At 51.2% G+C, this 12042-nt stretch overlaps 1 long non-coding RNA gene across 1 annotated transcript in view; it reads right to left on the bottom strand.

Annotated features, from left to right (window-relative positions):
* LOC100848288 (uncharacterized) overlaps positions 1-12042 on the bottom strand; it is a 29220-nt gene that overhangs the window by 12228 nt on the left and 4950 nt on the right. Inside the window, exon 2 of the long non-coding RNA XR_139332.6 lies at positions 4239-4339. This is a non-coding gene — a long non-coding RNA (uncharacterized lncRNA). The remainder of the gene's footprint in view (positions 1-4238; positions 4340-12042) is intronic.

The raw sequence follows: 12042 nt of genomic DNA, 5'->3' as shown, positions 1-12042 counted from the left end.
CATGAACTCTGGGCTTTGGTGAAGAGGATGCCTCCGTGCAGCTCGTCAGTTACACCACTGCAGCATGCGGTGCTCCTGCTGGGAGAGGAGGGAATGTGGGAATGCTGTGCTTTCTGCAGAATTCTGCTGTGAACCTAAAGCTGCTTGAGAAGACTGTTAAATCACTTCAAAAACAGGTATATGTTGCACATAGAAAAATGCAGCCAAGATTCTCCTTTTTTAAGTCTTTCCATTTTGATTTGAAGAAAATTAAAGCATCTTGCCATGTGCTTAATTTCACTTAACAGATTGTTGATAGGAAATTTTGTTAAATAAAACTGCACTCAAAAGTCAGATTTTCCAATTGATTTCTAATTTTTTATGAAAAACAGCACTCTTTCCTGAAAAAATATTCATGGATGATTCATCACCTGTTAACTTCAATTTCTGAGCCTCAGTGTCATGTCAGGGTTCTGCTTCCAGTGAACATTCGAGTCAGCAAACATATTTTGAGTCCCTGTTAGTTTGGCATGTTGAGAAAAGACGTGCTTGAGTTTAAACCTCAGTTTTTCCTCTTGCTGATGACATGATCTGGTACAGGTCGTTTCACCTCTCAGGACCTCAGGTTTCCCTTCTACAGAATGGAATAGAAATACGGACACAGAATAATGGGAAACGGAATATAAAATGCACAGTGTGAGTGAGGCATGTGTCTTGTCATCGTCTGCCCCAACAACCTCACCAGCCTGAAAATCACGGTGCCATAGGCATGGACACACGTTCATGTGAGCACCCGAGAGCACCGTTTGCCCGGCACACCCTCCCAAGTAGGAACAACCAGAGTCCTTGTGGGGTGCCGATCGAGGTCTTCTAAGGGGGTGCTCAGTTCAGTTCAGTCACTCAGACATGTCTGACTCTTTGCAACCCCATGGACTGCAGCACGCCAGGCTTCCCTGTCCATCACCATCTCACGGAGCTTGCTCAAACTCATGTACATTGAGACAGTGATGCCATCCAACCATGTCATCCTCTGTCACCCTCTTCTCCTCCTGCCTTCAATCTTTGCCAGCATCAACTAACTCATTGGTCTTTTCCAATGAGTTAGTTTGTCGCATCAGGTGGCCAAAGTATTGGAGTTTCAGCTTCAGCATCAGTCCTTCCAATGAATATTCAGGACTGATTTTCTTTAGGATTGACTGGTTTGATTTCCTTGCTGTCCAAGGGACTCTCAAGAGTTTTCCCCAACACAGTTCAAAAGCATCAGTTCTTCGGCACTCAGCTTTTTTTATGGTCCAACTCTTAGATCCATACATGACTACTGGAAAAACCAAAGCTTTGACTAAATGGACCTTTGTCAGCCAAGTAATGTCTCTGCTTTTTAATATGCTGTCTGGGTTGGTCATAGCTTTTCTTCCAAGGAGCAAGCGTCTTTTAATTTCATGGCTGCAGCCACCACCTGCAGTGACTTTGGAGCCCAAGAAAAGAAAGTCCATCGTTGTTTCCATTGTTTCCCCATCCATTTGCCAGGAAGTGATGGTACCGGACGCCATGATCTTAGTTTTCTGAATGTTGAATTTTAAGCCAACATTTTTGCTCTCCTCTTTCACTTTCATCAAGAGGCTCTTTAGTTCTTCACCTTCTGCCATAAGGGTGGTGTCATCTGTGTATCTGAGGTTATTGGTATTTCTCCCAGCAATCTTGATTCCAGCTTTTGCTTCATTCAGCCCAGCATTTCACATGATGTACTCTGCATAGAAGTTAAATAAGCAGGGTGACAATATATAGCCTTGACGTATTCCTTTCCCGATTTGAAACCGGTGTGTTGTTCCATGTCCGGTTCTAACTGTTGTTTCTTGACCTGCATACAGATTTCTCAGGAGGCAGATAAGGTGGTCTAGTATTCCCGTTTCTTGAAGAATTTTCCAGTTTGTTGCGACCCACACAGTCAAAGGCTTTGGCATAGTCAATAAAGCAGAAATAGATGTTTTTCTGAAACTCTCTTTCTCTTTCTATGATCCAGCAGATGTTGGCAATTTGATCTCTGATTCCTCTGCCTTTTCTAAATCCAGCTTGAACAACTGGAAGTTCACAGTTCACGTATTGCTGAAGCCTGGCTTGGAGAATTTGAGCATTACTTTGCTAGCATGTGAGATGAGTGCAATTGTGCAGTAGTTTGAGCATTCTTTGGCATTGCCTTTCTTTGGAATTGGAATGAAAACTGACCTTTTCCAGTCCTGTGGCCACTGCTGAGTTGTCCATATTTGCTGGCATATTGAGTGCAGCACTTTCACAGCATCATCTTTTAGGGGGTGCTCAGTTCAGTTCAGTCACTCAGTTGTGTCCGACTCTTTGCGACCCCATGAATCGCAGCACGCCAGGCCTCCTTGTCCATCACCAACTCCCGGAGTTCACTCAAACTCACGTCCATTGAGTTGGTGATGCCATCCAGCCATCTCATCCTCTGTCATCCCTTTCTCCTCCTGCCCCCAATCCCTCCCAGCATCAGAGTCTTTTCCAATGAGTCAACTCTTCACATGAGGTGGCCAAAGTATTGGAGTTTCAGCTTTAGCATCTGTCCTTCCAAAGAACACCCAGGACTGATCTGATCTCCTTTAAATTGGACTGATTGGATCTCCTTGCAGTCCAAGGGACTCTCGAGAGTTTTCCCCAACACCACAGTTCAAAAGCATCAATTCTTCGGCGCTCAGCTTTCTTCACAGTCCAACTTTCACATCCATACATGACCACTGGAAAAACCATAGCCTTGACTAGACAGACCTTTGTTGGCAAAGTAATGTCTCTGCTTTTGAATAGGCTATCTAGATTGGTCATAACTTCCCTTCCAAGGAGTGCTAGCATGTGAGAAATACTAAAGCCAGAGCTGTGTCTTGTCCTCATACTGCCCAATGGAGAGAGCCTTCCTGACCACCAAGGCTTTGCAGTGAGGGTTTTCTCTCCTAGGCCATGCCAAATGTGGAGACATTGGTGGCGCTAATGGTAAAGAACCCGCCTGCCATTGCAGGACAGGCAGGAGACTCGGGTTCGATCCCTGGGTTGGGAAGATCCTCTGGTGAAGGGAATGGCAACCCACTCCAGTATTCTTGCCAGGAAAACCCCATGGGCAGAGGAACCTGGCGAGCTACAGTCTGTGTGGTTGCAAAGAGTCGGATATGACTGAGCATCTGAGCAGCATGAAAAATGACAGAATAGGACAGCAGAGATTTGTGTTTTGGTTTAACTGGGCAGGAAGTGAAGGAGGAGGGTATCAGGTGGAACAGGCAGCTGTGCTAGAACTGGGAGAATGGACCCAGGGGAACTCTTGTCACAGGGTGCCCAGGGCACCAGGAGAAGGCTGCTACAGCCAGCAGGAGTCAGGGGTCCAGTGGTCCAGCTGGACTGAATCTCCTGGTCTCCACGTGCGTGGGGGCATCACAGGTCTGGCTTGAGCACAGCTCTCCTGAGGAGTGGAGCCCAGGCCCGTCCGTGTCAAGCACCCTCCTCTTCTTGCCGTCTGTGCTGCGGGGCTCTGCTCCACCACTAACCTGCCACCCTGTGAGCGCATTCCCAGGACAAGTCCAAGGGGAAGTGGTTCCCACAATCCTGTTGGAATTATTGGAAGGGCAGGCCACAGTACTGTACCTTGAGCCGGCCTGGTGGGGAACAACTTCGGCTACGACGTCGGACCAGGAGAAAACAGGCTTAAAGCAGTCAGACAGCTACTCAAGAGTCAGCCTGTAGATGGCCGTCTGCAGTGACACTTGGCCCTGACTCCAAGGTCCACGTTCTTCCCTTTTGACCTTGGTGCCTTTTCTCCCCTGCTAACTCCCAGCAAGGAAGCGCCTTAGGAGGCCAGACAGACGCAGAGACTGCCACGTGCCTACAGAGACCCCGCCGGATGGGAGGAGGGAAGGGTGGCATGAGCAGCCCTTGTGTCTGGGTAAGGCACAGCTCCTGCAAGACCAGAAGCGCACATTGGCCTGGTTCCTTCTGCCCGGCAAGAGTAGCAGGACCTCGGGGCAATGAGCGTGGGGCCTGCCCTCTGTACTGCTTTGAGCTTTCGCTTTGAGTAGTCCCTGCTGCTCAGCTGGACTGTAGGCACTTCCCACGTTTTGGTGTGGTCCTTTGTCAGGATCACACTCATTAAAAATGAAATGCTGGGTGGTGAGCACTTGTGTAGAGATTTAAAAAGTCTGTGGGCATACATGACACATGACTTTTTAGAAAATAATTTCAGTAACAAGACAAAAAGTGTGTTTTACCTCATCGCTGTAAGTTGTAATGGTCACAAACATTCCCAGACCAGGAGCAGATTCAAGGAAGTCGTGTCTGCCTAAGTCCCATTGTTGTATCTTGAAACTCCCTGTTTCAAAGACATGACATTTATTATAAAATAAATTAATAGTTATATATGGAGTTCCAGTTGAGCTATTTCAAATCCTGAAAGATGATGCTGTGAAAGTGCCACACTCAATATGCCAGCAAATTTGGAAAACTCAGCAGTGGCCATAGGACTAGAAAAGGTCAGTTTTCATTCCAGTCCCAAAGAAAGGCAATGCCAAAGAATGCTCAAACTACTGCACAATTGCACTCATCTCATACGCTAGTAAAGTGATGCTCAAAATTCTGCAAGCCAGGCTTCAGCAGTACGTGAACTGTGAACTTCCAGATGTTCAAGCTGGTTTTAGAAAAGGCAGAGGAATCAGAGATCAAATTGCCAGCATCCGCTGGATCATGGAAAAAGCAAGAGAGTTCCAGAAAAACATCTATTTCTGCTTTATTGATTATGCCAAAGCCTTTGACTGTGTGGATCACAATAACCTGGAAAATTCTGAAAGAGATGGGAATACCAGACCACCTGATCTGCCTCTTGAGAAACCTATATGCAGGTCAGGAAGCAACAGTAAGAACTGGACATGGAACAACAGACTGGTTCCAAGTAGGAAAAGGAGTATGTCAAGGCTGTATATTGCCACCCTGCTTATTTAAATTCTATGCAGAGTACATCATGAGAAACGCTGGGCTGTAGGAAGCACAAGCTGGAATCAAGATTGCCGGGAGAAATATCAATAACCTCAGATATGCAAATGACACCACCCTTATGCAGAAAGCGAAGAGGAACTAAAAAGCCTCTTGATGAAAGTGAAAGTGGAAAGTGGAAAAGTTGGCTTAAAGCTCAACATTCAGAAAACTAAGATCATAGCATCTGGTCCCTTCACTTCATGGGAAATAGATGGTGAAACAGTGGAAACAGTGTCAGACTTTATTCTGGGGGGGCTCCAAAATCACTGGAGATGGTGACTGCAGCCATGAAATTAAAAGACGCTTACTCCTTGGAAGGAAAGTTATGACCAACCTAGATATCATGTTCAAAAGCAGAAACATTACTTTGCCAACAAAGGTCCGTCTAGTCACAGCTATGGTTTTTCCAGTGGTCATGTACGGATGTGAGAGTTGGACTGTGAAGAAGGCTGAGCGCCAAAGAACTGATGCTTTTGAACTGTGGTGTTGGAGAAGACTCTTGAGAGTCCCTTGGACTACAAGGAGATCCAACCAGTCCATCCAAAAGAAGATCAGCCCTGGGTATTCTTTGGAAGGAATGATGCTAAAGCTGAAACTCCAATACTTTGGCCACCTCATGTGAAGAGTTGACTCATTGGAAAAGACTGATGCTGGGAGGGATTGGGGGCAGGAGGAGAAGGGGACGACAGAGGATGAGATGGCTAGTTGGCATCACTAACTGAATGGACGTGAGTCTGAGTGAACTCTGGGAGTTGGTGATGGACAGGGAGGCCTGGCGTGCTGCGATTCATGGGGTCACAAAGAGTCGGACACGACTGAGTGACTGAACTGAACTGAACATGATTACTGAAAAATGAAGTTTTCAAATTATCCAAATCAGAAAAAAGCTGCTATTTTGAACAGCTTAGTCATGTACAGGTGTGAGAGTTGGACCATAAAGAAGGCTGAGTGCCAAAGAATTGATGCTTTTGAACTGTGGTGCTGCAGAAGACTCTTGAGAGTCCCTTGGGGTGCAAGGAGATCCAACCAGTCCATCCTGAAGGAGACCAGTCCTGAGTGTTCACTGGAAGGACTGAGGCTGAAGCTGAAGCTCCAGTACTTTGGCCACCTGACGCGAAGAGCTGACTCATTGGAAAAGACCCTGATGCTGGTGGGGATGGAAGGGGATGGCAGAGGTTGATGGTTGGATGGCGTCACTGACTCAGTACATGCGTTTGAGCAAGCTCCAGAAGATAGTGAAGGACAGGGAAGCCTGGCATGCTGAAGTCCATGGGGTCACAAAGAGTCAGACACAACTGAGTGACTGAACAGCGACTTATCTTAGCGATCAGCTCCAGTAGTGGCGTCAGAAGATTCTGGCATGTAGAGTTTTGGGTGCGGTTCTCATTGTTCACCAGTCACTTTGCCACTCCATTGCATCTGTCCGAGGTCTGCTGACAATAATGAGCCCACAGAAGCTTTGCCCCTGAAGGGTACATGTCCTGTGGTGGGACCGTGCCTTGCCCACGGGCCTGCTGCCTCTGCCCTCCTCCTGTAGCTCTGCCTACCTGCTGCTGGCACAGTGTCGGAGGAGACTTGCCTGACTTCCCCACAGAATCCGTGCCCGTCCACCACACCCCTGCCCTGTCACCTGCTTCCTCTTACAGCATATTTAGCATCTTTGACGTCTTATGTTTCCTGTTGTCTGTTCTCTGTGAGAAGGAAGACACTGTCTGTGTTGCTCATCTGCCCTCAGCTCGTCCGGCTGCTGTCACCCTCTTGAAGGGAGCTGCTCGTCACGCGCCTGTCGGATGACCCGCTGGCTCTGAAGGACAGCTGGCCCCCCAGCAGCGCAGGTTGAGCCGTGCAGGTCAGCTTGTGTTCTATGTGGGATTTCTGCAGGGCAGTAAACTGCACGACTCTTGGCTGCCTGAACCCGGGGCTGTGGACCCGCAGACGTGGAGGGCCCCGCAAGTTACACGTGGCTTTCTAACTGCTTGGAGGGCCAGCGCCCCACCTGTTCTGTAAAGGGCTGGAGTCCGGGGATGCGCTGTGTCCTCTTTTAAGGGGAGGGTTACAGACAGTCAGGAGCAGGAGGAAGCAATCTTTAAATCTGTGCACGGGGTGTTCTGGGCACCTCCTCTGAGCAGCCTGTGCTTGCCACAAGCCAGAACAAACACAGCAAAACCTTTGCAAACCCAACCATGGTGTGGAAAACAGCCGGGTTTCAGATTGGCCTCTGGGTAGCACACGAGCAGGTAGGCCAGGAGAGTGGCACAGAGCCTCAGGAGAACGACGTTAGGGTGTGTTGTCTGGATCTAGATGGATTGTGCGTGTTTAGTCACTCAGTCGCGTCCGACTCTCTGTGACTCCATGGACTGTAGCCCTCCAGGCTCCTCTGTCCGTGGGCTTCTCCAGGCAAGAATATGGAGTAGGCTGCCATTTCCTTCTCCAGGGGATCTCCCCACCCAGGGACTGAACCCCCGTCTCTTCAGCTCCTTCACTGGGAACCAGGCTCTGTACCGGTAGTGCCACCTGGGGCCGTAAATGAGTTGAATACTTGCTAAAATAGAACGTTTAAATAGGAACCAATGTCATAACATGATACTCAAAATGTCTAGGATACAGTACAAAATTACATACCATACAAAGAACTAAGAGAACTTCAACTTGCATGAGAAAAGACAGCTAATAGACCCCAGCATCAAAATGACATAGAGTTGAAATTATCTGACAAGAATTTTAAAGTCACCATAAAAGTACATCAGTGACTTTGAACATCCTTAAATGGAAAAGTAGGAAGTCTCAGAAAAAGAGTAGAGACATAAAGGGAAAAAAGGACACATTAGAACAGAAAAAATACAGCATCAAATTGAATGGACCCAATAAAAGAGTGAAATGAGAGGAAAGACTTGGCGAACTTGAAACTAGATCAATGAAATAATCGAGTCTGGTCAATGGGTAGAAAAGAGATGGGGACAGAGAAGAACCTCTAACAACCCCACGAACCCATGGGGCACTAACCGAAGGTCCAGGATTTGTGAGTCTGGAGGAGAGGAGAGAGCGAGGGGCTGAGTGAACACATGAGAAGTCAGGACGAGCGACTCCCCTAACTGGGTGAGAGAGACGCCCACAGACTCAAGAGGCTGAGCAGACCCCGCAAAGCCAGACTTCCCAGATTCACCACCAGACATGGCACGATTAAGCTCAAGACCAAAGGGAAAGAAAGAGACCTACGGAAAATAGCCAGAGAGAGACTTCATTGCTGAGTAGGGAAAGTGACCTGAGGAACAGCGGGCCTCCCATCAGAACGTGGAAGCCAGAGGAAGGGGCACGCTTCCAAGTGCTGAAAGGGGAAGAAATTGTCAGACGATTCTATTCCCACCAAAGACACCCTTCAGAATGAAGGCAGAGTATTCCTAAGGTCAAGCAAAATTAGGAAGACTTTTCACTAGGACACCTGCTGTAAAAAGATTGCCAAAGTAACTTCTTAAAACAGAGAAAATGGTAAGAGAATTTGGAATAGCAGCAATGAAGGAGGGAAAATGGGAAGGTCAGCCCCAGGGAAGGGAAACCACAGTAGAATTTTCTCTTCTATTAAAAAAAAAAAAAAAGTTGTTTGACAGTTGAAGGGAGGTAGGTTAAAAGTAAAAGTATAAAAAAGATGTATCATTGCAACAATCAAAAGAAAGCTCATGTGGCTCCATAAATACCAGATAAAGAAGACTCCACAGCAAAGGGAGTGGCCAGGGACACACAGGGGCCTTATGTGATGACAAAGGGGTCAGTTCAGTACGAAGACAACCATCCTAAATACATCAAAACAACGTGAAGTAGACCGGCTGAAGAGACGTGGACAAGTCCACCGCACCCTGAGGGCTCCCCGCACTCCTCGCGTGGTGGGGCTGCTGGCCGTGGAGGAGCTGACTCGCACTGTCCTCGTGCCTGCTTGGCATTCCCACATGTCTCCCCGGACAGCAGGGTACACATTGCTCTTCAGGTGTGCATGGACGTCTCACCAAGTTGGGCAACAAAGCCCCAAGCCTGCCCTGGCACCTTTGCTGAAGCTGCTGAGTGTTCCTGGAGGAGCACACGGCCAGGCAGGTGGCTTTCCAGGCCCGCGGGCACCTGGAAACATCCGGCTTGTGGTTCCCGTCCTCTGAGAGGACCAGGGCACCCGGGTCTCCTGGGGGCCTCCTTCCGTGCCTCCCACCTCGCCTACGTGGACCTGCTCAGTGTCCCCCGCTTTCACCACGAGCACCTGGCCCCTGGCCACCCCCGCCTTCCCCGGGCCCGTCAGCAGCCACCCTCCCGACCCCCAGGGCCCTGCTGTGGTCACCATCCCCACACCACCCACGCTCGTCCTGTCCCCGAGCCGCCCCCACCCCGGGGCCTGGAGACACGCCGTGTCCTCTTCCGCGGGCCCCCCGCCTGGCGCAGAGGGAGGTTGAAGCTTGGTGGGATCTGTGGGGTGACTGGAAATCAGTCCTGGGTGTTCATTGAAAGGACTGATGCTGAAGCTGAAACTCCAGTACTTTGGCCACCTGATGTGAAAAGCTGACTCATTTGAAAAGACCCTGATGTTGGGAAAGATTGAAGGCAGGAGGAGAAGGGGATGACAGAGGATGAGATGGTTGGATGGCATCACTGACTCAGTGGACATGAGTTTGAACAAGCTCTGGGAGTTGGTGATGGACAGGGAGGCCTGGCGTGCTGCAGTCCTTGGGATCCCAAAAAGTTGGACACGACTGAGCGACTGAACGGAACTGAACTGGACGAGTCCCCAGTACGTGTCCGGAGAAGGCAATGGCACCCCACTCCAGTACTCTTGTCTGGAAAATCCCATGGACGGAGGAGCCTGGTAGGCTGTAGTCCATGGGGTCACTGACAGTCGGACACGACTGAGCGACTTCACTTTGACTTTTCACTTTCATACATTGGAGGAGGAAATGGCAACCCACTCCAGTGTTCTTGCCTGGAGAATCCCAGGGACGGGGGAGCCTGGTGGGCTGCCGTCTATGGGGTCGCACAGAGTCGGACACGACTGAAGCGACTTAGCAGCAGTAGCAGCTGGTACGTGTTCAGTGGCCCGGGGTTCCTGGCCCCGGGAGGCGTCATGCCCCACGGCCGCCACCAGGTGGCAGGAGAGCAGCACTGCCGGCGGGCGAGTGGGCGTGGACAGGACGGTCCCCGCGGGGGGGGCGCGCAGAGCCGGCGCTGCCTGCGGCGACGCTGACGCATATCCCCTGCGGTGTGACGACCCAGTGACCGTTGGTACACGGCTTAATGCAGAGCGTAACACATGGTGAGCCTGATGCAAGCACTCGAAGAACTATTTCTTAGTTGTTCTTGGGCTTTTCACATGCGCTGTTTCCTGTCAACTCCCATTAGGTCCTACAATCCTGCAAAGTCGGTATAGTAATACCCACGTTTACAGCGGAGGAGAGCGTGAGCTGGAGAGCTTACTGACTTATCAACGCCCTCCAGACCGCAACAGGAGCGTGTGCGCTCAAGTTCTGCGTCGTGCCCGACTCTGCGACTCCACGGACTGTAGCCCACCAGGCTCCTCCATCCATGGGGTTTCCCAGGCAAGAATTCTGGAGTGGGTTGCAATTCCCTTCTCCAGGGGATCTTCCTGACCCAAGGATCAAACTTGACTCTCCTGTATTGGCACATGGGTTCTTTACCACTAAGCCCCCAGGGAAGCCCTAAAGCAAGATGACATGGGGTGAAAACGAGGGAAACCCGCACAGGCTGATTCTCTCAGGCTCGGCAGGTCGCGGGCCGCCTGGCCCCAGCGGTGTGGCGCGTGTGCTAACCCCGCCTGCAGACCTTCTGCGCTGACCTTGCCCTCCAGACGCCCCTCCTCCTGGGGCTCTACTCAGCGGCCCTGGCGGGGAGCCAGGCTGCCCCCCTACCCCGCCGAACACCCCCGTCCAGGGTACGCCTGTTGAGGCTCTCAGCTCTCCCCCCACCACCCCCCGACCCCCACGGTGCAGCCATTCAGACTCTCAGCTCTCAGCTCCCCCTCCCTGCCCCGAGGCAGCTGTGTCTTCTGCTCCAGACTCAAGTCCTGAAGACTGGCGCCCAGGGCCATTTGAGCTGAAACTGGACAAGTGAGACGCAGCCGTGGTGGGAATTTCAGAAAGTAAAAGCCCCCACCACAGGCTTCTGGTGCTTGGTGTTACCCTTCTAGCTTTCCCCATGGGGACACACAGTATATTTTATTAAAAAAATGAGGTCATACTGCACAGCTCTGATTTGATTTTTCCACCAGCTTTTTGCAGCCATCCTTGTGTGTCCTTAAATGCTCTTCTGTAACTTGACTGAGGTCTGTTCAGAGAGCTGAAGAGAGAACCACGTCATGTCCAGCACTGAGCCTGGAGCTCTGCAGACACGAACTGGCCCCGCCGTGTCAGGGGAGCCAGGGCAGGAGCCAGGACGGCCACGGGCGGGGGGGTCGCTCAGACCAGCTGTGCGGTCGACCCGGGAGGAGCCTGGCACGAAGGCAGGTGCTTTCGAGGTCACCGTGGACACAGAGCGGCCCCTTCCAGGTGCCCCAGGCTCCCGGGCGCCTTGCCTTCCTTCCAGCCTGTGAAGCTGGCTGAGGTTCTTTCTGTGCAGAGGGAGGGAGGGAGCCCCGGGCCGCTGACACTGAGTGGAGGCGCCCGCGCCCTGTCGGGCCCAGCCAACCAGCAGTCACCACCAAGTCTGCGGCCAGATCACAGCCAGCCTCCAGACGCCTGGTGCCCCTCAGCGCCACGCCCAGCCCTCTGGCCCTCCGACCTGTGAAGACGCAGCGCGTTGTGCCTATACTCCGTCCAGTGTGTGTCCTGTGAATGCGCTCAGCCTGCGTGCAGGGGCCTCCCGTGTGGACCAGGTGCCCATCGCCCCCCGTCGCTGCCGTGCAGTGTCCCGTCCCGTGAACAGATGACCGACTCTCCTCGCCGGCCTGGGCACTCCAGGGTCGGTGTGGGCCCTTTCAGGTTGCGCTGCTCTTAAGGGTCTCCTGAGCTCGTGTGCGTTTCTGTTGGGCAAGTCCTGCGTGTACCCGGATCCAGGCTG

This window comes from Bos taurus, chromosome 6, assembly GCF_002263795.3.
Source record: "Bos taurus isolate L1 Dominette 01449 registration number 42190680 breed Hereford chromosome 6, ARS-UCD2.0, whole genome shotgun sequence".
NCBI lineage: Eukaryota > Metazoa > Chordata > Mammalia > Artiodactyla > Bovidae > Bos > Bos taurus.
The sequence above is the reverse complement of the archived record's forward strand: the minus strand, read 5'-3'. Positions and strand labels throughout refer to the sequence as shown.